Source organism: Lissotriton helveticus, chromosome 5_1 (genome assembly GCF_964261635.1).
Source record: "Lissotriton helveticus chromosome 5_1, aLisHel1.1, whole genome shotgun sequence".
Lineage (NCBI taxonomy): Eukaryota > Metazoa > Chordata > Amphibia > Caudata > Salamandridae > Lissotriton > Lissotriton helveticus.
In genome coordinates this window covers 4271065-4298904 of record NC_136065.1, presented here as the reverse complement: position 1 = coordinate 4298904, position 27840 = coordinate 4271065, and the positions used below count along the sequence as shown (strand labels likewise).

General features: G+C 45.1%; 1 protein-coding gene across 1 annotated transcript in view; it reads left to right on the top strand.

The window, feature by feature from the left end:
• The window catches only part of LOC144754047 (saoe class I histocompatibility antigen, A alpha chain-like), a 158630-nt gene extending 140724 nt beyond the window's left edge, over positions 1 to 17906 (top strand). Inside the window, exon 8 of the mRNA XM_078641560.1 lies at positions 17095 to 17906. The gene's annotated coding sequence lies outside the window, so the exon portion shown is untranslated. The remainder of the gene's footprint in view (positions 1 to 17094) is intronic.
• The last annotated feature ends 9934 nt before the right edge of the window (positions 17907 to 27840 follow it).

Here is a 27840-nt window from a genome sequence, read left to right as displayed (position 1 = left end):
TGTGAGTCTCTTGTGATGTGTTAGTTACAATATAATACCCAGACAATTCCAGAAGCCTTTTCCTGCTCCCCTCGATGTGAGTTTCCTGGAGGCATAGGACGTCCGCTCTTAAGGCTTGCACATCCACACTAACCTGCCTCCTCTTTTGGGGGTCCTTTAAGCCACAAATATTAACCGAGGCAATTCTAATTTTTTCATTTACAAAATAAAGTAATATCAGAAGAACGCGGTCCAACCAAATACAACATTTTACACGCCTGTCTTCTGTAACATACTGCTTCTCCCTTGGTCCCGATCCCCCCCTCCGCCCCCCGTCCATCCCTCCCCCTCCCTTCAAAGTGGCAAAAAAGGTCCAGAGACCCTTGTGATGCCTCCTGCATGTGGTTGCGCCCCTAGCCGCTCCCGACACTGACCCCACACCAATCCATTAAGTGATACTGCCTATCTTCAAATTAACCCTCATTTCCTGGCTTCCCTGTTCTTAAGCTCATTCATGTACTCCTGTGCTTGGATTTCAGAAGTGAACACTCTAGTCGTGCCTCTACAAATAACTTTAAGCCTGGCCGGATTCATCAAAATAACTTCACACCCCTGGTGCTGGAAGGGAGAGATCAGGGAGCGAAGTCTCCATGTCCTCTCTACCGTGGAGTGACAAAAGTCAGGCCAAACGAAAAAGGAATGTCCTGCAGCAGTTCTTTTTGCATCGGGCCTGGCTTTCTCAAAGATAGCTTGACATAAAAGAAAATTGCCAAAGAATATTAGTATGGCTCTGGGTTTATCTTCTTGGCCTGGCTTTTTCTTAAGCATTAAGGGGAACCTATGCACCCTTTGCACTTCTGCGTCCCAATTCCAATGAGACAGCCCTGGGAAGGCCTCCCGGAAAAGTTTCAGAACAAAGCCTCGAATGTCGTCGCCTTCCTCTTTCTCTGCAATTCCTAGTAGCTATAGGTTGTTTTGCCGTGGTCTATTTTCAAAGTCCTCCAGCTTCCAGAGGACGTTGGTCATTCTGCTTTCATTAGAGGTGGACTGTCTGTCAGAATTCTCCACACTTGCCTCCAGATGAACTATGCGCTCCTCCAATGCAGTGGTCCGATTGTTAATCTCGGAGCAAGCCTTATTGACCTTCCTGACAGCGCCCTGGAATTTCCTAGTCACTGCGTGGGCCCTCTTATGTTCTTGTCGGGCTTCCATCTGTTTTTGTTTTAGAGTAGCATACATCAGTTCCATAGAGGGTGGGCATCCTTGAGCCCCTGCAGCGTCATCAACACTATTTGTCATACCCTGTCCAGGTATGGGTTCTGGTTCTGGCGCACCTTCTAACTGTGAGGCGGAATAGTCCGATATCAACTGGTTTGACTGGCTACCGTCAGAGGTAAAACCTTGATCTTCCCCCAAGACTCTTAAGTTTTTTTTTTACTGCGAAAGGGTATGCGCTTCTGAGTACCAGGCTTTAGAGCAGGACTACCGCTGTCTGTTGAAAACTCTTCCGGGCTGTTTTTCCAGCTGTCCTCTGAGGCTTCAGATTCATCAGTCATTGAGTAGAAATGATCCACCTCTGGGGTTCCTGCAGCGGCTCCTTCCGTTTGTGCCTGAAGGGGCATGTCCAATAATCCTTTTACTGGGGTGTGCGGAGACCTGTTATCTGTGCCCCCTAACTGACCCGCAATTTGCTCCCTGTCCTCCACGGGAGGTTCCTCGGTGATATGACTTTTGGACCCCCTGGTTGTACTAGGGGGGTGGTAGTGAAAATGTTTGCCAAATCTTTAGCAAGGCCGTTAATCTCCTCAGCACTAGCCACCATGCTCACAGGGCTGATCACCCCATTGTTTTGCGACCCTTTATCCACTACAAGCAGCCCGTCCTGACGTTGTCCAGGTATGAATTGCTGCCGGCCAGTAGTATATTATTTTGTAGGATTTCGTTTTGATAGCATTTCTTATCTGTGACAGGCCTGTGAAACGCTCCGATTCACAGTGCACTGCTGATGCACTAAAGAGTGCGCGTTCAGTAGTGTGTGAACTCGAGTTTCCCTACTTTATTTTTCCTTGCAATATTATATAGCGCGAACTCGACAACATGGCATGAGCACAATTTACATTACAGAAGAACACATTCATTTGTGGTAGGCACAGGGAGACAAAAGCGATTTGCCTGGAATCACAGGATGTTGAGCTGATGCCGGGATTCGAATGTAGCTCCCCAGCTCTAAATTTCGCAATTCTAGACCTTGTGGCGGAAGGTGTGTCTAAAAGTGTATGTCGGTGCTGGCCATCAATGAGAGAGACCTGTGCATTTTTCAAATCGGTGGTGAAAAAATATGAGTATGTTGCTGGAGATGTGGGCCGCCGTCCCACTAATGTACTTACCGGGGGAGGGTAAACACCCATTATTCCGCAACTTTCTTTCCGCAAACCATCACTCCGCATACTTTCTTTACCAAAGTACCATGACTCCGCAATGCCATTACAACGCATTGCATTACATTTTATATGCTTTTACCACGAAATTCGTTGTAAATGCATGAATGGTAAAAGCATGTTTTTTTTAATGTTTGGATAAGGTAAGTATGGGTATAGGGGTATATGTTTTGGGGTTCTGAGGTATATGTTTTGGGGTGTTTGAGTTTTTTAAGGGTTCAGATATAGTTTTGGGTTATGGGGTACAGGGGTAGTTTTAGGGTTTAGGGATAGGTATGGGATTTGGGGTACAGGGGTATTTTTATGGTTCAGGGCTAGGTTTGGGTGTTGGGGTGTAGGGGTATTTTTAGGGTTCAGGGGTAGGTTTGGGTTTTGGGGTAGAGGGGTATTTTAAGGGTTCAGGGCTAGGTTTGGGGGTACAGGGGTATTTTTAGGGTTCAGGGCTAGGTTTGGGTTTTGGGGTACAGAGGTATTTTAAGGGTTCAGGGCTAAGTTTGGGTTTTGGGGTACAGGGTTTTTTTAGGGTTCAGGGGTAGGTTTGGGTTTTGGGGTACAGGGGTATTTTTAGGGTTCAGGGCTAGGTTTGGGATTTGGGGTACAGGGGTATTTTTAGGGTTCAGGGGTAGGTTTGGGTTTTGAGGTACAGGAGTATTTATAGGGTTCAGGGCTAGGTTTGGGTTTTAGGGTACAGGGGTATTTTTAGGGTTTAAGGATAGGTTTTGTGGTACAGGGTATATTTATAGGGTTAAGATGGGTTAGTGTTTAAGGGTGTTGGGGTATTTTAAGGAGTAAGTGTGGTTTATGATTATGGGGTGCACGGGTATTTAAAGGGAGCAGGGTGGACACCCGGAGCTGGAATGTGCAGAACCTGGGAAGAAAAAACAATGAAATATTGGGCACAACGCTCGATTTTTTTTTTCCCGTAATCCCCGCCCCGCACACGCCCATGCCCGCAGCACACGCCCACAGCACACGATATGAGACATGGCATGAAGGGCCGAACGTACCACACGCCCCCCGCGTTTGTCACGCCCACAGCACAACGCAGACACGCCCACAAGGGATTACTTTGCTGGCACGGTTCTTTTACCTTTTAAATGTATATGGTGGGCGTCTGCATAGCCTATGTCCTTCTGCTGCAACTGCCCTTTCCAACGCTGTATTGGGTGTTGGATTGGTGCTGTGGTCCCTGAGATTACCCTCCTCAAATGTTTGGGCTCTCTCTTTATATTAGTATCGATTTGCTTTTTTTTCCGTATCTTTAAGCGATTTAACATTTGAATTGGCAGCAATTTTACCTTTGTTTTGAGGCAGTCCTGTATTCACCAGCGTTGTTGAAGAAGAGACAATGTTGGCTCCTTTGCCGGCAAACATCCCCGGCACAGTTGGACCCTTGCCTCTGGCTCCCTTCTCCACCTTCTGCTCGCTGGCTCCACTTGGCGCTGTTCTCCCCCCCTGTGCACCTTCTCTGGTCAGACCAGAGTGCCGAGCATCAGTGCTGGATTCCAGGACTCTGCTTTCACCAGCACGCCGATTCGAGGATGCCGTCAAGGATGTCTGCTTGGTCCCAGTCCCGTCCGTGTCTTTCGCCGCCGGTTTCCCTTTAGGAGGCATTCCTGAAGAGATACAAGTTATCTCACAAGCACTTGAAGAGTTCTCTGACTCAGCAACGAAGTATCGCCAGACCCCCCGCCGCTCCACGCATCTGTCTGCCGCTGCTGCTGCTGCTCTCCACGCTCTCAGCGCTTGAGTTGCGAGGGTCAGCGCCGCTGGGGAAAGTTGAATCCGCATCCGGCTGTATCCAGGTAGGTGATGTTTATGAGTGTTCCGATATCCGATTTCTTCAATTTCAGTTTTTCTTTTTTAGGCAGTCATCTTGATCTCCTTTATCATTTACGGGGCCGTGGTTGGGAGGCAGCTACCCGCATGACTCCGCAGCCGCCATATTGCCCCAGCGGCGCCTGACGGGCTTCCAATGAGGGGCCCAATAAATTTCTCATTGAGAAGATGTACATAGTAAGAGAAGTTGGATCTGGACAGCACACTTCACAAAATACTCCCACACCTGGGACATTTCCAAACCTATCTCCACCAACTAGCTCTGAGCACAAACTGCTTCACAGGTCCCATCCCAGAAAAAATATCAAACACCAAGTTGTCCCCTTCCAAGACTTCCGGTGCAATCCGGTCAATGCCTCCGACAACCAAGAAATATCTTAAGAAAGCCATCCTGGGCCCAGCCAACAACTGTCCCGTGTCCAACATCTCATGACAAGGAAAAGCCATTGAAAAAACTATGGCAGACCAACTAAACACCATCATTGCCAGAAAGCCAAGAAAGGCTACTTTGGAGTAGTTTCCACTTTCCAGTAGGAACTGCCCGTTTGTTGAGCAACATGAACGTAGGGTCGGTGCCCAACTGATTCTGTGCACCCGCAGGATATGTTGTCCTACAGACCAGCTCGGCAGGTGGCAAATGATTTTTGCCAACCACAGAATATGACAGCCTTGACTCTCCCGAAGCCGTAGTAAAGGATGTAGAACTCTTTTGCTCAGTCGCTTGGGCTGTCTTGGAGAAATATCAAAGGAATACACAGAGGGCGTTTTCAATATTTATTGAACCATTGTGATTCTTGTATAAAATATATTTGCTGCGATGATGTATAGACAGACGCAGATGAGCGTGATTAGCAATATAGGGACAGGGAACCGAATGATCAGTTCCACCATCTTCTTCTCTTCCCCAACCCGGACATGCTTGTTTATTTATAAGAAAAAGCAACCTTGTCCCCTAGTCGAGGCTTTAGTCAGGCCAACATTGCTATGATATATTGGTAGCTGCATCGCTTTATGGATGAAAGCAAATACCGGCATTTGCACAATGTCTGTCAAGGCCTTGCACGTGATGTGCAAGGTGTCATGATAATGTTTTTATTAAGTGGAATTTATATGCAATTTAGTTTGAGAGAAACTAATCCTACATTGTCTCGCATGCAAATGTGTGTCAAAAGTCATTGTGCAAAAGAGAAGACAACTTAGGCAAGGGGCACATGGTAAAAATGGCAACATTACCCCCGGGTCTAACCAAGACACATGGACTCCATGTACTTTAGGTACATACCTGATTGGATAGTGGTTCACCTCTGTGAGCCCCTGTATAGTGTACCATAGGTACCCAGGGCATAGGTGCATCAAAGGCCTACCAGGGGCTGCAACATGTATTATGCCACCCCTGGCTGGCCATCCAAACTGACACCACAGGCTGATCACTCAGCTTGGGTAAGGTGGTGTAATCACCCCTTACTTAGATATAGTATTCCTATATCTAACCTTATATATAGACACATAGGCACCTATAAGTCACTCCTATGGAGGGCCTCAACAATCCTGGAGGCAGAGTGCTTGGTTTTATGTGAGAGGGTGCTCTGGCATGAACTGAGCCCCTCTGCAGCTTTCAGAACCATGTCCTTATAGCTGTTCTATGATATAGCCATACCATATACTCTTAAGTGCATTATAATCCTCGCGGTTAATGCTAACTTTGGTTTGGCTTTATCAAAACATGTCGTGTAAGGTGTCAAACACTTTGGAATACTACCCCTCCCTCCCCCCAGCCAATTCTGGCGGAGGGGGTAGCATTCCACCCTTCTAGAGGGAAAAGACATGTATGTTACTGCTTTACCCGGTTAAAGTCAAACAGAGCCTCAGCATCACAAAATGGATGCTGCTGCCACAGACACGAGTCTGACCTCCTGCAGCTGGATGAAACTCTGGCAAGGGAGGCCTGGACAATAGGTTTCCTGTCGAAGGAGGTGCTGGCACCACCCCAGACAGCCTGTAGTGTATTGGGGCAGGGTGGGTTGAATGGAAAGATGCTTTTCCAGACACTGCCTGGGGCACACAAGGTGATCCATGCATAGCCCGGTTCAAACCAGTTGCTAGGGCACTCCAGTCCCAGCTCTGGCGTGAAACTGGACAAAGAGAAAGGACTGTAACCACCCCCTTCCCAGGTTCCACCCATAGGAGGGACCCTGCAGGTAATCCAGCCCCTTAGTTTGGTATAAAGTTAGGAGCTGTGTCTAGAGACATCAGATTACCCTGGAAAGAAAACACGAAACAGAACTCTTGGACTTCGACATTCTATGCTGACTAGAAGACTTAAAAAGATCTCCCTTGTGGTCAAGGAGTGACCAACCCGTTCAAACAGGCACCACTAGCAACTTGCCGGTTTGCTTTGTCGACGCTCCAGTGGGAACCCGACTACTCAGCGACTCAGAAACTGGACTTCCAGACTTCTACGAATTTGATCCACATCCACAGCAAAGCTGGGACCCATGGCGGACACGAGAGACGTGGGAACAGTTATCTTGGACTACCTGCACTTTGCTAATTGTGCTACAACCAAGGCACCCTCGCAGTTGTGCATTGGGATAAGAGAAGCCCCAGACCCGAGCATCACTTGCACAAGGGCTCAGCCCTCCACACTCTACAAGTGCCGCGTGGGGTCTGCTCCTGCATTTCAGCTTGACGCGTATTCCCGGTTGCTAGCCCGTTGGCTAGTGAGCCCCCTGAAGACGATCCTTTGAATTTTCAATGCTTGCCTGGTTGCTCCAGGCTTGCTCCAGCTTCCCTCCACAAGAGAAGCTCCTCAGACAATGCTGGTCTGACCTGAAGCAAATCTTCACTTCCTGTGTGGGTTGCGGTTACCAAGGCTTGTTTTGTCCAATCCGGATACCGACACCGCAGTCAACCAGGTCTTTCGTGGGACAGCTAGTATCCAGCTCCTGGTCATCGTCGACACCTCCTGGTCCACGTGGCTGCAGAGACAAGCTTCACCTCTTCACCTGTTTGTATCCCGACATCACCTGGTTCCATCCTGGTCACTGGCTAGTGACCCAGACTCTGTCCCCTCTGCTTTCAGGTTCTTCACAGCTTCGATCCACCCTTGGATCCACCCGGACACTCTTCCTTTGGCCGCCTGCAGCACTTCTTTTGCAGGTCTCCATTGAAAGCATCAACGAAACCCGACACGAAAAGGCACCTATGCACCCGGCTTCCCTGGGTGAGGTAACTCGAGTATACTCCAGTGCTCCCCTGGGTGTTGACTATCCAAGTGTCCTAGTTGAAAGGGGTTTTGTCGTAGTCCGTCCGGAAGTGTCCTTAATCAGTAACTTGGTGACTTCTTCGTTCTCCATTGAAAGTCAATGAGAACCTGCGCCTGTGTTTAGACACTGCGGGCGCCGTCCGTGGGTCTCCTACTTCCTAACCTTTGGTTGTTTAGTGTAGCCCCAGCGATTCCCTAGGCCCTAGGCCTATTCACTATTCCTGAAGTGGTCCTTATACCACTTACTTAGTATATGGTTTGTGAGGCCCCTAGGGCAAAATTGTATTTGTGCAACTTAAAGTATGCTGAATGAGTAACTTGTAATGTATTTTGATCTCTGACCTCATAAAGAGTTCAGAGGGGTTGTGTTAGAAATAAATACACATATATATTTGATATACACCTTGTGTGGTGTCCTTTCATTTGGTATTTAAGGGATTATATATGGTAAAACAGCTGGCTTCACATGCTCTCTGAAGTTTTAGCCTTAGACTGCTGGTCTACGCTACCAATAGGATAGCTTGTCTATAAGGTTGACTTTACAACCACAATCAATAAGGGTCGTTTAGACTGGTGCAAGGTGCCCACTAAAATAGTGGACATCATATACCAGGCTAACTTCTCACATTGGTGTGCAGCGGATGGGATAAGAGCTTGCTGTTGTTTTACCATATAATCTTAAAATATCATTTGAAAGATCACAGTAAGGTACCTGGAAGTACATATAAATCAAGGCTTATAATACTTAAGTTCTACTGAACTTAGTTGTTGTAGAGGAAAGGTCTTAGCACACCCTGACTACAACTCCTAGAGAGGTTCTAATAGGTAACACTTAGTGTAGGTAGGTGCACACACCACACCTCACTAGAGAATGTCCTTGAGAGGAGAGCCTAGTGGGTCTCTCCCCACAGAAGTGGATCCTCCCAGGATCCCTTCTAACTATGACACATTTACTTTTAATGAGCTTAGAAGTTTGTGTTCACTCAGGAGACTGAGACAAGGACAGAGTCCAACCCTAAGACACCTGATAGATGTATTAGTGGAGTATGATGTTGAAAAAGCAGCAACCCCAGATCAGACAGGTAGCCATCCCTCTACAGAGGATTTCCAGGATGACAATCCAGGGGGATCTGATGAGGAAGAGGGTGATGACCAGGTAGAAGTTAGAGAACTGAACCAGGTCAACCTAGGACTACATGGGGCTGAACAGGAGAGAATCCAATCCAGGCCCCCAAGTAGGTCTAACACTGAGCACAGAAGAAGGTCACTCTCCAGTCACTCCCACCACTATGGTTACTCAATAGGGTCAGATACCTCAGCAATGAGGAGGATGACTTCACCTCAGAGAAGAGAGCATAAGGCTAGGATGAGGGAAGTCAAGCTTAGGATCAAGAGGCAAGAAATTGCCCTTGCCAAATAGACCCTGCTTTTGCTAGAGAGCAAAAGTTGAGTGGATTAGATTCCACTGGTGGCAGCAACATCCCTAGAGGTAGGGAAAGGTCAGAGGACCATAGAAACCTAAGTAAGATTGTCCCTCCCTACCAGAGTGGGGATGACATCCACAAGTGGATAACTGCTTTGGAGAGGGCTTGCAAAGTACAGCAGGTACCCCAAAGTCAGTGGGCAGCAATCTTATGCCTCTCCTTTTCAGAAAAGGGTAGAGACAAGCTCCTCACAGTTAGTGATGAGGATGCTGACAACTACAATGTCCTAAGGAGTGCTCTGATAGATGGGTTTGGCTTAACCACTGAGCAGTATAGGTTGCTGTTCAGAGGCACCCAGAAGATACAGACTCAGGAGTGGACTGATTTTGTAGATTGTGCTACTAAGGCTCTGGAGGGCTGGTTATTGGGCAGTAAGGTCAAAGACTATACAGGATTGTATGATTTGATTATGAGGGAGCAGATCCTTAATAATTGTCAAAACCAGCTTCTACACCAGCACCTGGTGGACTCTGATCTGACCTCTCCCCAAGAATTGGGTAAGAAGGCAGACAAATGGGTCAGAACCAGGATTAGTCCTAAAACTCAGGGTGGTGACCAGAAGAAAGATTCTACCAAACCTCAAGAGAAAGGTGGGGATAAATCTAAATCCACTACAGGGATCCAAAAATCCTCTGAGGGGGGTGTGTCCCAAACTCCTTCCTCTAATGTCAAGAAACCTTATTGTCATATATGTAGACAACCTGGCCATTGGAAAACTGACAGCAGTTGCCCAAAAGCCAGCAATAAGGAAAATATTCCTCCAAGCAATACTCCAACATCTCCTGTTACTACTAGTAGTAATCCCCAGGTGGTGGGAGTGCCCCCAAAAATATGGCTGGGTTTGCTTGCGGAACTCAGGTGGACTCTGGCCTAACCAGGTCCCCATAAACAGCAACTCTTGTCTGTGATGGTGGCGTGGGGTTTGCCAACTTCACTGCTTGTCCCAATGCCTTGGGCAAGTACATACAGGAGCCCCACATCAATGGTCAGAAAGCTGAGGCATATAGGAACACAGGGGCTAGCATCACTATAGTGACCGAGAGACAAGTCCCCTCAGAACAGCTTTTACCTGGGTTCACATACCAGGTGACTAATATTGATGGAGTGCAGAAAGATCATGCCATGGCAGTAGTAAATCTCAGCTGGGGAGGTGTCACTGGCCCAAAGAGAGTGGCAGTGTCTACAAACTTGCCTGTAGATTGTTTACTGGGCAATGATCTTGAGATCCCAGCCTGGGCTGGCTAGCAAGAGAAACCCATTCCAAAATGGTAGGCCTTCCTGAAAAGGTTGGTATAGCTGTGATGGTCACAGCCCAAACTCAAATAGATTTTTGTGTTGTGAAGCCTGAAACTATGGATGACTCCACACAGACAGAGATCATTGGGGAGGAAGAAAAGTCTCCCTCCAACCAGACATTAGGTGAGGGTCAGCCTCCTCAGGGAACTGACCCTACCCCTTGTGAAGAAACTGCCCCAGAGGCAGCCAGGCCTGGCCTGACAGAGCCCCTGATGTCAGTGGACCCTTCCAAGGTGGGACCCAGTCTGGAGCAGGTAACCTCCCCCTCTCTACCCAGCCGCAGTCAGCCCAGGGCTGTAGAGGTCTGGGAGGCCAGTGGACCCCAAAGGGCCCCCTGTCCAGAGAACCCCCCCATCAGCAGATTAAGGGCACCCAGTCTAGCAGCCCTAGCCAGGTGACAATTCCTCAAACCTCTGAGGGAACTCCCTTACCCTTGTGTAGGAACCTCACCCAGATGGACTCTGTTGGACACAGGCAAACCTGGAACCCAGTGGTCCCAACCCTGACCTGTCCCTCCAGTAGTCCAACTAAAGGGACCCAACCTCCAGCTGTAGGTAGCCAGATGTTGACCCTGAGAGCACAGTGCAACTCAATCATGGAAAGAAAGGCATACATGGTGGATAGTGATTGTAGGAAGCTGAGCCCAACATTAGTGGAGCCTCACTTAAGTACTCCATTCCCACACCAGCCTTTTACTTTGCCAAAACACACCACAGGTAGAGATTCCCTATGGTGGAGAGCCTCTGATACCCTTGGGGTGAGGGATTGCTTAGTGGACCATGAGACAGGGGGTAGCCATGCTAGTGCAAGTACTTCCTTATATGGCCACTTAGGCAATTTAGGCTTACCTGGTCAAGGATAGCCTTTTCTCCTTTCGTTTGGGGGGAGGAGGGGTTGTGTAGGAAGGTGGATATCTGACTATGGTTACCCCCAACTTTTTGCCTATTGTTTAGCTGTTTTTTGACTTAGTTGGCCTGGGATACTTAGATATAGTATTCCTATATCTAACCTTATATATATAGACACATAGGCACCTATAAGTCACTCCTATGGTAGGCCTCGACAATCCTGGAGGCAGAGTGCTTGGTTTTATGTGAGAGGGTGCTCTGGCATGAGCTGAGCCCCTCTGCCGCTTTCGGGGCCATGTCCTTATAGCTGTTCTATGATATAGCCATACCATATACCCTTAAGTGCATTATAATCCTCGCGGTTAAATGCTAACTTTGGTTTGGCTTTATCAAAACATGTAGTGTAAGGTGTCAAACACTTTGGAATACTACCCCCCACACCAATTCCACCCTTCTAGAGGGAAAAGACATGTATGTTACTGCTTTACCAGGTTAAAGTCAAACAGAGCCTCAGCATCACAAAATGGATGCTGCTGCCACAGACACGAGTCTGACCTCCTGCAGCTGGACGAAACTCCGGCAAGGGAGGCCTGGACAATAGGTTTCCTGTTGAGGGAGGTGCTAGCACCCCCAGACAGCCTGTAGTGTATTGGGGCAGGGTGGGTTGAATGGAAAGATGCTTCTCCAGACACTGCCTGGTGCACACAAGGTGCTCCATGCATAGCCCGGTTCAAACCAGTTGCTAGGGCACTCCAGCCCCAGCTCTGGCGCGAAACTGGACAAAGAGAAAGGGGTGTAACCACCACCTTCCTCAGGGCCACCCATAGGAAGGACCTAGCAGGTAATCCAGCCCCTTAGTTTGGTATAAAGATAGGAGCTGTGTCTAGAGACATCAGATTACCGTGGAAAGAAACTACGAAACAGAACTCTTGGACTTCGATATTCTATGTTGACTAGAAGACTGAAGAAGATCTCCCTTGTGGTCAAGGAGTGACCAACCTGTTCAAACAGGCACCACCAGTAACTTGCCAGTTTGCTTTCTCGACGCTCCAGCGGGAACCCGACGACTCAGAGACTCAGAAACTGGACTTTCAGACTTCTCTGACTTCAGTCCACATCCACAGCAAAGCTGAGATCCGTGGCGGACACGAGAGACATGGGACTGGTTATCCTGGACTACCTGCAGTTTGCTAATTGTGCAACGACCGTGGCACCCTCGCAATTGTGCATTGGGGTAAGAGAATCCCCAGACCAGAGCATCACTTGCACCAGAGCTCAGCCCTCCGCAAGTGCCATGTGGGGCCCGCTCCTGCATTTCAGCTTGATGCGTATTCCCGGTTACTAGCCCGTTGGCTAGTGAGCCCCCTGAAGACGATCCTTTGAATTTTCAATGCTTGCCTGGTTACTCTGGGCTTGCTCCAGCTTCCCTCCAAAAGAGATGCTCCTCAGACCTTGCTGGTCTGACCTGAAGCGAATCTTCACTTCCTGCGTGGGTTGCGGTTACCAAGGCTTGTTGGGTCCAATCCAGATTCCGACACCGCATTCAACTAGATCCTTCGTGGGACAGCTCGTATCCAGCTCCTGGTCATCGTCGACGCCTCCTGGTCCACGTGGCTGCAGAGACACGCTTCACCTTTTCACCTGTTTGTATCACAACATCACCTGGTTCCATCCTGGTTCCATCCTGGTCACTGGCTAGTGACCCAGACTCTGTCCCCTCTGCTTTCAGGTTCTTCAGTTTCTCGATCCACCCTTGGTTCCACCCGGACACTCTTCCTCTGGTCGCCTGTGGCACTTCTTTGCAGATCTCCATTGAAAGCATCGACGAAACCCGACACGAAAAGGCACCAATGCACCCGGCTTCCCTGGGTGAGGTAACTCGAGTACTCCGGTGCTCCAGTGGGTGTTGACTATCCAAGTGTCCTAGTTTAAAGGGGTTTTTTCGTAGTCCATCCGGAAGTGTCCTTAATCAGTAACTTTGTGACTTCTTCGTTCTCCATTAAAAGTCAATGAGACCCTGCGCCTGTGTTTAGACACTGCAGGTGCCGTCCGTGGGTCTCCTGCTTCCTAACCTTTGGTTGTTTAGTGTAGCCCCAGCGATTCCCTAGGCCCTAGGCCTTTTCACTATTCCTGAAGTGGTCCTTATACCAATTACTTAGTATATGGTTTGTGAGGCCCCTAGGGCAAAATTGTATTTGTGCAACTTAAAGTATGCTAAATGAGTAACTTGTGATGTATTTCGATCTCTGACCTCATAAAGAGTTCAGAGGGGTTGTGTTAGTTATAAATACATATATATTTGGTATATACCTTGTGTGGTGTCCTTTCATTTGGTATTCAAGGGCAGTGGCGGCTGGTGACATTTGAAATTGGTGTGGTGTAAAATTGGCGGTGGAGAAAAGTCCATACTGGAACAAACACCAGAGGCTATTAGAATGTTAGAGAAAAGTTGGCCGGTGATTTCATAATATGTGCCACACGAGATAACAGTCCTGCAGACTTCCCACACACTCACACATGGAAAAGACAGCACATAAAGCAGGGGTACAAGCTTAACAGACTCAGCATAAAGACTGCAGCTGAAACGCCCCTCAGCCATATGATACACATCGCTAAGCCGAAGTGGACAGATCAGGAAGCAGTACAGATCAGGAAGCAGCAGAGAGCATGCTTTAGGTTACTCATCACACATAGAACAGGCACAGCAGTGTCTGCAAACATGAAAGCGTCATTCTATGATGGGATATTCCATGCCCCAAACATAGCTGTATGAGAGGGAAGCCTACTGTGAGAGCAGCGCGAAATCAGGAGTCATTTCATTATAAATGTACGACTAAGACATTCACTGCACTTACGCTGGAGTTGTTTTTAAAATGAGCGAATGTGGTCTTAAGCGGCAATAATTCATTTTTACATCTGTAATTAATATATTAAAGTATTTGTTATGTGTGATTGTTTTTGGAAAAAGGTCTGTAAACAAGAATATAGGATTGCAGTTGCTTTTAACGTGGCGCTCCAAAGCCCACCGAGCCGCCGAAGCTACTCTGCGGGATGCTGAGAAACATAAAGCGGGGGCACTATAATTTCGAGAATTAGTTTGGCCATTTAACGCTTTTAGGGACGGGTATTATATTTTTTTCCATGCAAAGTATACTTTATTTTGCTCATCCAGTAAGTTTCACTCTGAACGATGTTATCCGTGTTGCACACAATAGGTGATGCGAGTTGTCTAGTCTCTCACAATTCCAACCAGCGCGATGACGTCACGCGAGTTGTAGTGTAGTATATTATCCACTCGTAGTTCCCTTAGATGAGAGTTTTTCTCCTTTACCTTTATTGAGTATTAGGTATTTGAAGTAGTACCTGTTCCGCTCTTTGTCTCTGCCAGTAGTTACGTTTTTTTAAAAACTTTTTTTCCTTAAGAGCTTGCGCCTAATGAGATTCTGGCACCTGAATATTTGTGATCTGTTACTTGCGTTCCGTTAGTAACCGTCCACCTGTTCCAAGTTGCTTGTTTCTGCTTTTATTCACCCTTTACTTTACATTTTCCTTTAACTACCGGAACTTCTGATAACCAATCAAATTCTCTTTCAAATTCCTGTATTATTCCCTTTTACAAAGAAGTTTGACACTCATGTACTAGTTTTCAGAAATTCCTACCGTTTTATTCACCTTGTAACTTCAGTTCACCTTTTACTCATTTATTTATCTCATTTCATCTTTATGCAAACTACTGGTGCCTTTAGGGTATTAACTTCCCTTCAAAATTAACACGCGCGTTTAATTTGCTTCACTACGTGGTGTCTTCCTCACTCAATATGGCCCCTTGACGCAAATACGTTATGACGTTTGCTCTTGGCTGCGGGCGGGAGATCGGAGGAGAAACTCACTTCAAACGCTCAGTGCGCTGCTTCACATCATTCAAAAGGCGGTAGCTTTGTGCGCATCAGACTGGCTCGTCACCCCAGCCCCCTCCCCAGCACACAATTGTATCATGTTTAAAAGTCTAAAGGCCTCCATAGGTCACTTTGAGGTCAGTTGTATTCTGGCTGCTCACAGTGGGGCGCGTACGGTTACGTTTCTCTTCAGACAGCCTCAGGCGCGCGACGCCTCACAAGAGGGTGGCCAGATATGGAAACGTGTGTCTTGTGATCGTCTCTCTTGATATTGTACTGTCCCTTGTGTTTCTTCGCCGGTGTTGGCTCAGGCAATATTGCTCTGAGGTGACTTGGGTTTTATTACACTGTGTCCCGTTGGCCCTCCCCTGACTAGGTTGTAGTGAGCCCTCCACAAGTTCGTACTCAAAAACGTGCACATTTCCAAATGCGAAGACCATTACATTTGGTAAGTTACAGCAGAAGTGCCATCTAAAACATGTATTTTTGTTTACAGGCTGAAATATAGGCGCAGTATTCAACAGTAAACCTAACTGAAAAAGAAAAAAATGCGCCCGCCGCCACCCCCCCAACCCACTCCCCAGCCGGGCACCGCGGGGCGGGGGGTTAAGACTGATCAATCAAAGTCCCTGGTTAAGAATACTGTTCCAGTCAATAGTTTAGAGTTCTGTCATGCAAATGAAACTTAACTATACGCAGTTGCATATCGCAGATAACAAAAGGACAGGCCAGTTAAGACTTTCAGAAATCAAATCGAAGGCAGACTAATGGTTAAGAATCTCCTGGTCTCACTCCCTCTGCAGGCACCAGCATAACACCATCACACAGCCAGAAGAAATTTATCATTTCGACCTGCATCCAAAGTATTAACGCTTTCGTCGTCTAAAAAGATTGTACGCGGAAAAAAAAACAAGCTTGAAGAACCCAGTGCAAAGTTAGCCAGTCCAGGTTTTTTTGGACAAGCGCAGAAGAGGATTTGTGCCTCCCATATTGCCCCTAAAGAAAAGCACAGAGGTCCCAAGAGAAGAGAATAATAAAATAAATATAAAAAACTTACCTTGGCTTCCCGCGCTGACTCCCGACTCGAGATCCGAGACTGCAGACTCCCGCCGTCCTGGATTTGGAAACCGCTGCGTCTGACGTGGTGTGGGCTCTCGTCACTGAAGGCTGCAGGCAGCCTCCCTCCCCTCCATGGCAGCCGGCGCTGATTGGTTCGGCCGGCTGCCCTAACCGCGTCATTTCTCCTAGTCTGTATCCTGCAGAACGGAGAGTGGGAGGTGGCTTGGGGGAGCGGCTTGCCCACTGTTGCTAATACTGTCTGTTAGGACAGCCTCTCAGGCTGTCCAAACAGTCACTATTAACAACAGTGGGCAAGCCACTCCCCCAAGCCACTCCCCCCTGCCCTGAGGCTCGAGTAACCAGGAAGTTCTGCTGACTGCTTTCTCGCCGTGCGAGAAGGGCAGGCAAAAACAAATGGTAGTTATAAATAAATAACTACCATTTGTTTCTGCCTTCTTCTCGCACGGCGAGAAAGCAGGGGGGCGGCGCCCAAACGCCCCCATGGAAGAACCGCCACTGTTCAAGGGATTATATATGGTAAAACAGCTGGCTTCACATGCTCTCTGAAGTTTTAGTCTAAGACTGCTGGTTCATGCTACTACTAGGACAGCTGGTCTATAAGGTTGACTTTACAACCACCATCAATAAGGGTCGTTTAGGCTGGTGCAAGGTGCCCACTAGAATAGTGGACATCATATACCAGGCTAACTTCTCACTGGCGTCTTGGCGCTGTGTCGATGCAGTGAAACCAGGGATCTGCCTAGAATAGGTTCTAACCGGAGGTGAACAGACAAGTTTTTACCTCTTTCCTGAACTAAAGCAGAGATGGGCTATTTTCTATTGGAATTGGGAGAAGGTTCCCACCCATTCACTCCAGTACCACCCTATTTGCAACTAAAACGTATACTTACATGTGCAGAGACTTCACAGTTGGCCCAGGATGTGGCTCTTACTATAAAAAACATCTGATCTTCAATATTTCTGTTACAGATCCAAGATCTGGGGTTTGAGGCTCCCATCAGCATCTTCAGGAAGGAGAGAGCATCCTTTGACAGAGACGAGGAATCCATCCCGGGGCATCCATTATCCTCCGCCACTGAATGCGGCACCAGCGCTGGTCCTTCTTAATCCACAGCGCCCGCCTCTGTCGCCCTCTTCTGGCTTTCATGGGAACTTCAACTTTATTGTTATAATTGTGCCCTTGATCATAAAATGGTGGTGGGGGAGATAGTAACTGAACACTCAGATTGTTTGAAAAGAGGGAAATGTTATTTGTCTGATATTTTGATTTATTTACCTGGGAGTAATAATCCATGAAATAACATATCATTCTTTCTTTTAGTTTTAATTTTTACATTTTCAGACACATTTAACTTTTGTGGCTTAAAAAACAGCAATATGTTATGATTTTTACTTTTCATTTTTATAACCAATTTCAGTAGATCACTTTCAAGAAGCATCAGTTTTCCATGTATTTCCCACAATGCCCTACACCCTTGTGTGCATCAAATTCCTGTACCTTGCAGATGTCTTTGAGTACTGAGACTGGAGGTGTTTAGAGAGAGCTGAACTGTGAGTGAGGGCTCTCTTGTTATAAAGCTCCCCTCCTAGTCTTAGTGGATATTAAAATACAGAAGCCATCACTAAACCAGCTGTAGATGTTGATATGAGGGTCATAGGACGCTGCCTTTGGGTTCCAGAAAAACTTTGTGGTAGTTGTAACATTTTTCAAAGGATAAAACAAAGTGTCCCTCTGTGTTGGCTTATCTGACGAGTAAATAAATAATTGGCAGAGATTCAAATGAGAAACTCAGAATTACTAGTAAGTTAACGATTGCGTAGATTCCACAGTCCTGACGTAGAACTCTGCAAAAAACAAGATGAATAGCAAAAAATAGTGAACGTTTACCTATATGAATCCGTTATTTATGTGGCGCTTAACCAGAATTAGAAGGGTCACTTGGAACTGGGTGCAGTTTTCCCTAAATGCTCGCTCTTATGGGGACAATTGACCTCAACAGGTACAAATGGGTGCAAAAACATCACAACGCTTGAAACATTTGTGCTAGGTGTTCTGTATGTTTTGCACTCAGTGTACAGATCCAGCCTAGACATGGGGGCAGTCACTCGTGTGTATATGCATCCATCTGCATGGTACATAATGTCAGAGCTGTACATCTGTGTGCAGGGTGGATAGGGTCAGAGCCTTGCATCCGCATGCAGAGTGGATAGGGTCAGAATGGTACATCCGTGGGCAGAATATATATCATAAGCAGTTAATGCGGAATGTTCAATAACCTTCATAGTTTGTGATCTACTGACTGGTCGATTTGTATCTCAGCTCTAGCTGTTCTCTATATGGGTTTTTAGTGGGATGTGCAGTGTCCCTTGGAATCAACCTGTGAGTGAATTTAATATTGATAAATAAAATGAATACAGTAACTGTTTGTCCTGCTATCTTGGCGTGCTTTGCAATATATTTATTTCCATCTTTATCAAATATTGTGACATTCTCTGGTAGCTTCAGGAACTGCCAAAGCCCCATAGTTCCAGGGCTGGAAGGGATGCACAGACCCGGTAAGAGGCTTGTGGCTATTACCACAGACAGTGAGGCTTCCAGGGTCATTGGAAGGTCACGAGGGGTTCAGGTCCATGGGAGTGGACCCCAGGGAGCCAGGGCCAGGGGAAACACTAGAACTTCCTGTGGGTTCAGACACTTGTTCAGACTCTTGTTGCTCAGCACATGTTGGGAGACGGCCAAGCCGTCTCCATTTTATCCTCACTCCTCTGACATCTCTTGAAGAAGACCCCATCAGAAATATTTAGTGGAACTATTCTATGCATCTTTAAAAAGATTCAAGGTTCAATCCTTATTCAGAACTCACCCCAAATTTTTTGACATTTAGCCTTTTATGACCGGTAGCGACAGATGGAGGTTTAACAACTAACTTTTATATGACAATTTTATTAAACAGCAGTTGTTTTCCTCGGAATTTATGGATCCGCGGGTTCTTCAGTTACATATATTTGGTGAACCAACAAAGCTTTCTCCGGAGATGTTATCAATTTTGAAGAAAGGAAAAGATCTGAGGGACAAATCAAAAGGCAGCTTTAATAGTTTTAGGAAATTAAAGCGTACGTTTATTTTACCTCAAACACCGGATCCACTCAATTATCCCAGCGTTGACTTGACTTCTTTAGATGACCTTACTTCAGAGGAAATAATCTTGGCCATTGCAACTTTTAAATGTAGAAAATCATCTTGTCTGGATAGTTTTTAAGCCAGTGTAATTCACAATTTTCTAAATTGCTTGGACCCAAGCATTTTGACGAGTGTAAAGAAAGATTGACCTACTCCACCAATCTGGTCATGACCCTACTCTTTACAAAAATGATTATCCCTACTTCAGTTATCAATGCTGATAGTGAAAAGTTTGGCAAGATACTGGCCATGAAACTTACATGTCTGTTACTGAATACTTAATGGAGTAGGCTGATTTTACAAAGGGCAGACTTTCTTACAATATAGGAGTATTTTTAAATGTCATAAGTGAAGCCTCTATGCTAAATCACCTCTTGCCGCTGTCACTTTTGATTCAAAGAAGTCTTGGAAGGGATTTTTATCATTAGAATGGCATGGGTAGGAATCAACTTTTTTCTAAAGGATTTCTCCATTATATTCTGGTCCTAAAGCCTCTGTGATTTCTTCTTGTTTCTAACTTCCGAGAGGTTCTCTTCAGGGCTGCTCTTTATCGCCTCTTTTATTTATTTTGTCACTTGAATCCTTGTTGGTCCAGTTTGCCGAACTCTTCGTACTGCTGTTGAAATTCAACCACGGATCAGATGAAATCCCAGCGCCTACAGACGACTCTACTCTTGAGGGTAAGAATAATGCTTTTCAGCAGATTCAGCAAAGAAAGGAGAATACAAAGGATGGAAATAAATGTCAAGATGTCAGTAAGTGGAGTCGCGCAAGCATGTCGACCAAGATGGCCGCCACCGCCGGAGCTCCGTAAGTCTCCCGGCCCAATTAGCCAGAAAACGACGATTTTTTAGTCAGGAATCGCCAGATTATAGCGGCACTTGTTTTCTCTCACTATCCCCTACCTTCTGCTCTATTTCAGGGCGATTTCTTAGGGGGAAAGTGCTTCTGCTCGCTCCTCGGTCCTCTCCCCTGCCTCTGCTCCAGCTTCTGCCGGCTTGCTCTGCTTGAGGGGCGGAGTGAACCCGAAGAAAGGGCCTGGCTTTGGCCTGGCCACACCCATGACCCAGTTTAGCTGCTGCACCAGTCCTTTTGAAGTACTTTTGGGGAATTTACATCCTTTTTCCCTCATATTTATTAAAATTTTGTGGTGGTTTTTATTTTTTTGCACTTTTCTGACGCAAAAGGCTATTTTTTCACCTCAAGATGGAAAATAAAAAATTCCCTACTAATAAAAGGAAACAGCAGATATCACCTCCTCCAACTAAGTCTAAGGTTGTTGAATCTTCTGAACCTTCCCTTGCTCTGATTTTTGAGGAAATTCAAGCGCTGCGTCTGAATACCGACACTATTGCCACTGAAGTGAAAAATGTGCGCAAAGATATGGCTTCTATCTCCATGAAAGTGTCTGATAATACTATCAAAATTCAGGACAATAAAACTAAATTGGATGCTTTTACTCCTTTGGTGACTCAAATAGTACCAATGCATACTCAACTGCTGGATTTGGAAAACCGTAATAGACAATACAATCTTCGTATTTTCAATCTTCCTGAAGAGGTTGAGGGATCTGATTGTCGCTTATATCTAGAATCCTTGCTTCCTGGCCTCCTAAATATCAAATTTCCCGAAAAATTTGAAATAGATAAGGCTCACAGAGTTCCCTCACATAGGAATCCTCGCCACACTAAACCCAGGCAAATGATTTTTAAGGTTCTGCGACACCATCATTTGGTCCTTATCAGGAAAGCAGCAAGAGACATTCCCTCCCTCTTAGTAGAGGGCTGTAAAATCTTTATCCATCAAGATTTTGCTAAGGAAACTGTTGCTATTCGCAAGGAATTTTCCTCTTTTCGTCCACAATTGCGAAGCCTTGGTTTTAAGTATGGTCTATTTGATTCCTCTACGATGAGAATCTGGAAAGACACCTTTTCTAAATCTTTTCATCGTCCTGAAGATTTGAGACTCTTTCTGAAACAACAAGCTTCACCGTCAATGGACACTCATGATCCTGTTACTTGAAGGCGTCTACTCTGATTTCTCCTGACATCTATATTTCTCTCTCTTCATGGGCTCCAACGGTTTATATGGCCATGCTTGAGGAACGTGTGTGCATCTCTATCTTCTTATTTATGTTTCTGTTTCTTGTTTGTTCTTTTTTCCTCCCTTTGTGTTTCTCCCTTTTGTGTCCTTCCTCTTATTGCTCTCTACGTAGAGTTACTCTTTCTCTATGACTGTTTTTCAGTTCCTCTTCCTTTGAATCTTTTTCTGTCTTCTTCCTTCTAACTCCTAATGGCTAATACTCATTCTGTTAAACTTGTTTCACTTAATGTCAAGGGCCTGCGGCATCCAGTAAAACGTCCGAAAATCTTGGACTACCTGGGTGCATTCAAGGCTGACATTTTTTTTCTTCAAGAAACGCATGTTGATGATAACATTTTACAATATATGAGGAAAAAGTGGGTTGATAATATTGTCTCCTCGCCTGCGTTGGGGAAGAAAAATGGTGTTGCAATTTTCTTTGCAAAAAGGTTAAACTGTCAGATTCTTAGTAAGTTTAATGACACAGAAGGTAGATATATTGTAGTTAAGGTAAAAATTTATGACTCAACCTTCTATTTGCTTAATATTTATGGCCCTACGGCTGATGACCCTTCGTTCTGGTCGGCTATAACTACTGAAGTTCTGAAGTTGGGACAAGTTCCTTTGATTGTGGGGGGGGGATTTAAATGTGATTATTGATCCGTTATTAGATAGGCTTTCCTCTGCAAAATTCCGCCCTCCTAAAGTTTTTTATGCCTTTAAATCTTTCCTTCGATCCACCAAGTTGGCTGATATTTGGAGAATACACTTTCCTACTGATAAATGGTTTTCCTTTTTCTCTAATTCCCATAATTCTCATTCAAGGATTGACTATTTTTTGCTTTCGCCTTCTTTACTCCAATCAGTTGACAATCCTGTTGTAGGTAATATTGATATCTCGGACCATGCCTTAATTTCCTTTGTTTTAAATATCTCCTCTACTTTTACCAAACAAAATAGGTGGCGTATGAACACGAATATTGTACTTAATGACACGCATAAACCTAAACTATTACAAGCTATTCAGGACTACTTTTTATTTTACCCTGAAGGTTCCACTTCAATTGTCAATAGATGGGATGCATTTAAGTCCTACATTAGAGGTACCACAATTTCTATTATGGCCCATGCAAACAAGCAATTTAACTCTAAAGTTAAACTTTTGGACAAACAAATTGCTAAATATGAACGTTTATTTATTTCTTCTAGTGACCCTCAACACAAATTTACACTACAAAAGCTTTGTTATGAATTTAATGCTCTACTTAGTACTAGAGCAGGGATTCAACTCGCAAAATCCAATGCTAAATTTCGCTTTAATGCCAACAGGTCTGGGAAGCTCCTTGCAAATTATTTACGAATCAAGAAAGATAAGACCCAAATAACCTCGATACGTGGTGCTAATGGCCAAGTTGCTATTTCCCATAATGATATTGTCCAAGAATTTTTAACTTTTTACTCTACCTTATATAGCAAACCTGATACCTGTGATTATTCTTTAATTGATTCCTTTTTAAATAAATGTAATTTGCCTCAAGTTTCTCCATCCGATAGATTAGCTTTAGATTCCCCAATTACTTGTGATGAGATCTTACTTGCTATTACATCACTTCCTAAGAATAAATCCCCAGGCCCGGATGGTATCCCAGCTGAATTTTACAAAGAATTTAATTCTCACCTTTTACCTTATTTAAGTGCCCTTTTTTCCCATTTTGGTTCTTCTGGTACTATTTCGGGCTCCTTTACGGATGCTTTAATCATTGTTTTGCCCAAACCTGATAAGGACCCTACCCTGGTTTCTAATTATCGTCCCATTTCCCTAATAAACCAGGACTGTAAGCTTTATGCTAAAATCCTTGCCACTAGATTGGCTCCTATCCTTCATTCCATCATTCATCCAGATCAATCTGGTTTCATGAAAAATAGATACTCTGCTAATAATACCAGAACGCTTTTACACGTTATTGAACAGAGCCCTCACCTTACTTCTCCTGCGGGAGTAATGGCTTTAGATGCAGAAAAAGCATTTGACAAAATTCATTGGCAATTTTTATTTAAAACTTTATTGTCTTTTAATTTTGGTATCCATTTTATTCATATGATTTCTGCTTTATATTTTGCCCCTACAGCTCGTTTGTTTATTAATGGTCAAATTTCTACTCAATTTCCACTCTTTAGAGGTACTAGGCAGGGTTGTCCCCTTTCCCCACTGTTATTTTTATTAGGAATTGAGCCTTTTCTTAATTATGTCCGCTGCTGTGTTGCGATAAATGATGTCACTGTTAAAACTTTAGCTTATGCAGATGAAGTGTTATTGTTTATTAGCAATCCTCTCTCCTGTGTTCCCTCCCTCTTAGACATTATTACAAATTATTCCGTAGTTTCAGGTTACAAGTTAAATGTAAGTAAGACTGAATTTTTTCCTTTAAATGCTTTTTGTACACCGGATATGCTACCAAACGTAGATATTCTTCGGCAAAACATTAAGCTTAAGTACTTGGGTATTCTATTTGCCTCTTCATTGCCTGCTACATTAAAACTGAATACGGATTTTATACTTGATTACATCAAAAACAAAACGTCCAAATTGTCTCCCCTTCATCTCACCTGGTGGGGGAGAATGGAGGCTGTAAAAATTAATATTGCACCTAAAATCTTTTACTCTTTGGCTATGATTCCCACTCAATTTCCTCTCAAATTCTATAAAGATGTTGATAAACTGCTATCTAAATTCCTTTGGTCCAACAAAGTTCTTTGTATTGCTTACAGTAAATTAAAACTCCCCAAGTCTCAGGTAGGCTTTGCCCTTCCAGACTTTTACATCTACCATAAAGCTTTTATCTTAAAACAAAGTTCCCTGTAGTTTTCAAATTCACATGTGGCCAAGCTTCCAATTTGGTTAGATATTGAAACCTCAATTGTACGCCCCTTTACATTGCTCTGTTTGTTGTCAATGTCCTCTGCTTCCAAGGTTGTGTATTGATCATCTATAATTAAATCTTCTAGATTAATACTTAATGATTTAGACTCTAATTTTCAATTACCCTTACTCCCTACAGTCCACTTGTCTTTATGGCACAGTGCTCTACTTAAACTAAACAGAAACATTAATTTTTGGTCCTCATGGATTTCAAAGGGAATTTTATATCTTAAAGATGTCTTTTATAGCAATGCCTTTCTTCCTTTTGAGCAACTACAATTACAGTTTGATATCCCGGTTTCTGATTTTTCAAAATACCAATATTTATGTAACTCTATTTTAGATTCCTTTCCCAATGGCATTCCCTCTACCACAACTAATGACCTTTTGATTTACCTTAAGGCTGTTACGTCCTCCTCCAAAGCTGTCTCTGTTTTCTAAAAAAAAATTCCACTTTCCACGACTCCAATGTTGGTGCACTATCATCTTTTTGGAATAATGAACTTTCCATTTCCCTATCAGATGACTCATGGTCCTCAATATGGCTCAGCAGTATCTCCGGATGGCTTCCGGTGTCCCTTTATCAGACTAATGCTTATATTTTATTTAACGCTCTATGGACCCCATCTCGATTAAGTCATGCACAATTGATACCATCTGATGTTTGTTGGCACTGCAATTCAACTTCTGGATCACTTCGTCATATGTTATTTGATTGTCCAATTATTATGAAATTTTGGGTGGATGTTTGGAATGTCATTTTGAAAATTTTGCCTTTACATGATGATATTTCTTATGCTGTGTTAATATGCAAATCGGTTGCCCTCTCCCATCCTCTTAATGATTCAGAGACAAAGTTATTTAATTTTTTAATTACAGATCCTTTAAGATCCATTACTTTTTGTTGGAAGGACGCTTCTTCTCTTTCAGTTCATGCTTGGTGGTCTTGGATTACCTTTACAAGAAGAGGAGCTCAGCTGTTCCTTAAAGGCGTTACTCACAATTCATAGTCATTTCAATCTTTTTGGTTGCCTATTGATTTGTATGTTCTGCAAAGTCATGATTAATATGCTTTTATGTATCTTGGTGATTAATTTCTCTTTATTTGCCATATTTGTTCTATTCAATCTACTGGTAACTCTATATTTTATGATTTTATGATTCTATGATATGTTCACTCCCCTGTCCTCCCCTCCCTTTTTCCCCCCTTTCCCTTCCTCTTCATTTTTGGATTATTGCATTTCATACTTATCACTTAATCATTTACGCATGTGCGAATGATTCTTTCTGTATTTTACTTGTTTATTTCTTTTGTTCAACAAAACTTCAATAAAATCATTTTGAACTTCGAAGATGTCAGTAAGTGAAGTCTGGCTCTGGCAGGGTGTGCACATCACCAGGAATACAGAATTGTGTTACAACTGCTATCCCAAAGTCTACCCTTCAAGGAAGGAGTTAATTACACGTGAAGCGGTTTTCAATAAAAAATAATCTACATGCAGGTGAGAGTAATACAGCTACAGAGAAGCACCGATGAACCCTCTGAGAGGCATTGATGCACTCTCGTAGTTCTGTCTCCAAATGGAAGAGAACTGTGCAAATGGTCAAAATGGGAAAATAACTAAACCCAGAAAAAAAAACAGGATAAAAAGGCCAAGTGAAACAACCGATGGTCAACAGGGTCCAAGTTAAAACACTTGCACGGTTGCCAGGTGCCTGTTAGCTCTGCTTCATGTATTCTCAAACTGTTACTGCACCCTCACTCTGGAACTGCATTTGAACTAAAGTATGTGGAACATCATTGTAGACTGTAGTGCTCCATCTTGCATAAAGATATAACTCTCTCCCGGGCACCACCTCCTCTTACCCATGCTTGCATGTCCCCGGTCTGTGTAGTTTTTGTGATGTTTGCTGCTCACACTTTGCTGTAGTCCCACATTTGTGACAGTTGTTAGAAATGTGTGCGCACCCTTTGTGACGTGTCTCCCACCTGAATTCTCACTGTTGGAAATGGGCTCCCCGGCTGGCCAGGGCTTGCGCCAAAGTCAGTCAGAGACCACCACTCCTAAGTCAGGGCAAGGGAGTTACACGCCAAGATAACCCCTGCTCACCCTCTAGGTAACGTGGCGCGAGCAGCAAGGCTAAACTTGGAGGCGATGTAAGTTAAGTATTTGCGCACGCACCCCAGCAACAACACCCAAAGGCCCACCACAAAGGAAACTCCACACAAGGTTACATAAAAATAGCCTTTGTATTACACCAAAACACATTAGATAAAACACACACTTTACAATGTGCCAGAGGCACGGGCAGAATTTACAGGGGATATGTACAAGACAGGGCCACCTGGACCACTGTCAGGAATCAGAAGTAACACTTTCAGAAATAGCACTTAGAATGTAAAATTACTTTAGCACAAAATAGCACACAACCAGTAATCACTGGTAACCAAGACCTCACTAGCACCACCTGTACTAGGGAGAAAACAACCACCTAAGTATCACAATACCTGTAGGGGTGTAAGAACATAACACATGATGCAATGCATAACATTCATTCAGAGGTGTAAGCAAAAACACACAGTGAAAGTGCGCAGAACCCCAAAAATCACCATTGCCAGGTCACCATTTAAAAGTCTAGGGGTGAACCTGCCCTCAGGGCCAAAATCCAACACAACCCCCTTCCAGCCAAAACGCAGGGTAGACCAATCACCACCGTGATGGACTTCCCTGCTTGGGGCGATAGAACACGGACGCCGGCCCGCAACTGCAGGGACACCCTCCTGTTCTACGCCACGGTGAACCCATGGGATTCCTTCTAGAACCACTATCCGGACCAACTGGGCTACCCCACTGGTACTCCCGAGCTGTCCGCGGCCAGGACCAGGCCCTGGGCCACCCAGGTGCCACTGGTCCTTGCCAATTCGCAGAGCAGGGGGTAGTAACCCCTGGCACATAGCGGCCATTTTCCACTCTTCCTGTCTGCAAGACAGGACTAGACTGCCACTGGTTCTCCAGCCTAGGGTCTACACCCTCAGGCGGACCAGGAGTCTCAGGGATGGCTCTCCTCCCCCTACCTCTTCTTCTAGGGTTCCTCCTCCCTCTGCGAGGGGTACCCTTACAACGCCATTCCAACCCAGGGTTTAACCCCTCAGGTTGCACCGGGGTCAGAGGTGGGCTCTCCCACCCTCTGCACCCCCTTCCAGAGGTCTGCCCTCTCCCACCTGGAGAAGTTCCTCTGGAAGAAGAACCGGTCAGGACACTGGTTACAGTCATCCTACCCTTCAGGTCAGGCTGATCCTGGCCTTCCAACCTCTGGTCTAAAACCTTCGGTGGAACAATTGCCTGGCACTCCAGGACTTCTGGGGACTTACACTCCATCCCCCTGAGGCTAACAAATGAGACATATGTTGTGTGACTGTCTGTCTGGCGCAGATCTCCCGTCCCCTGTCCACCTGACAGTGCATGACGATCCCCAGACCAGAAGTGGCGCCACCCGGGTCCCCCCAAGAAGATCTAGCCCAACTGGCTAG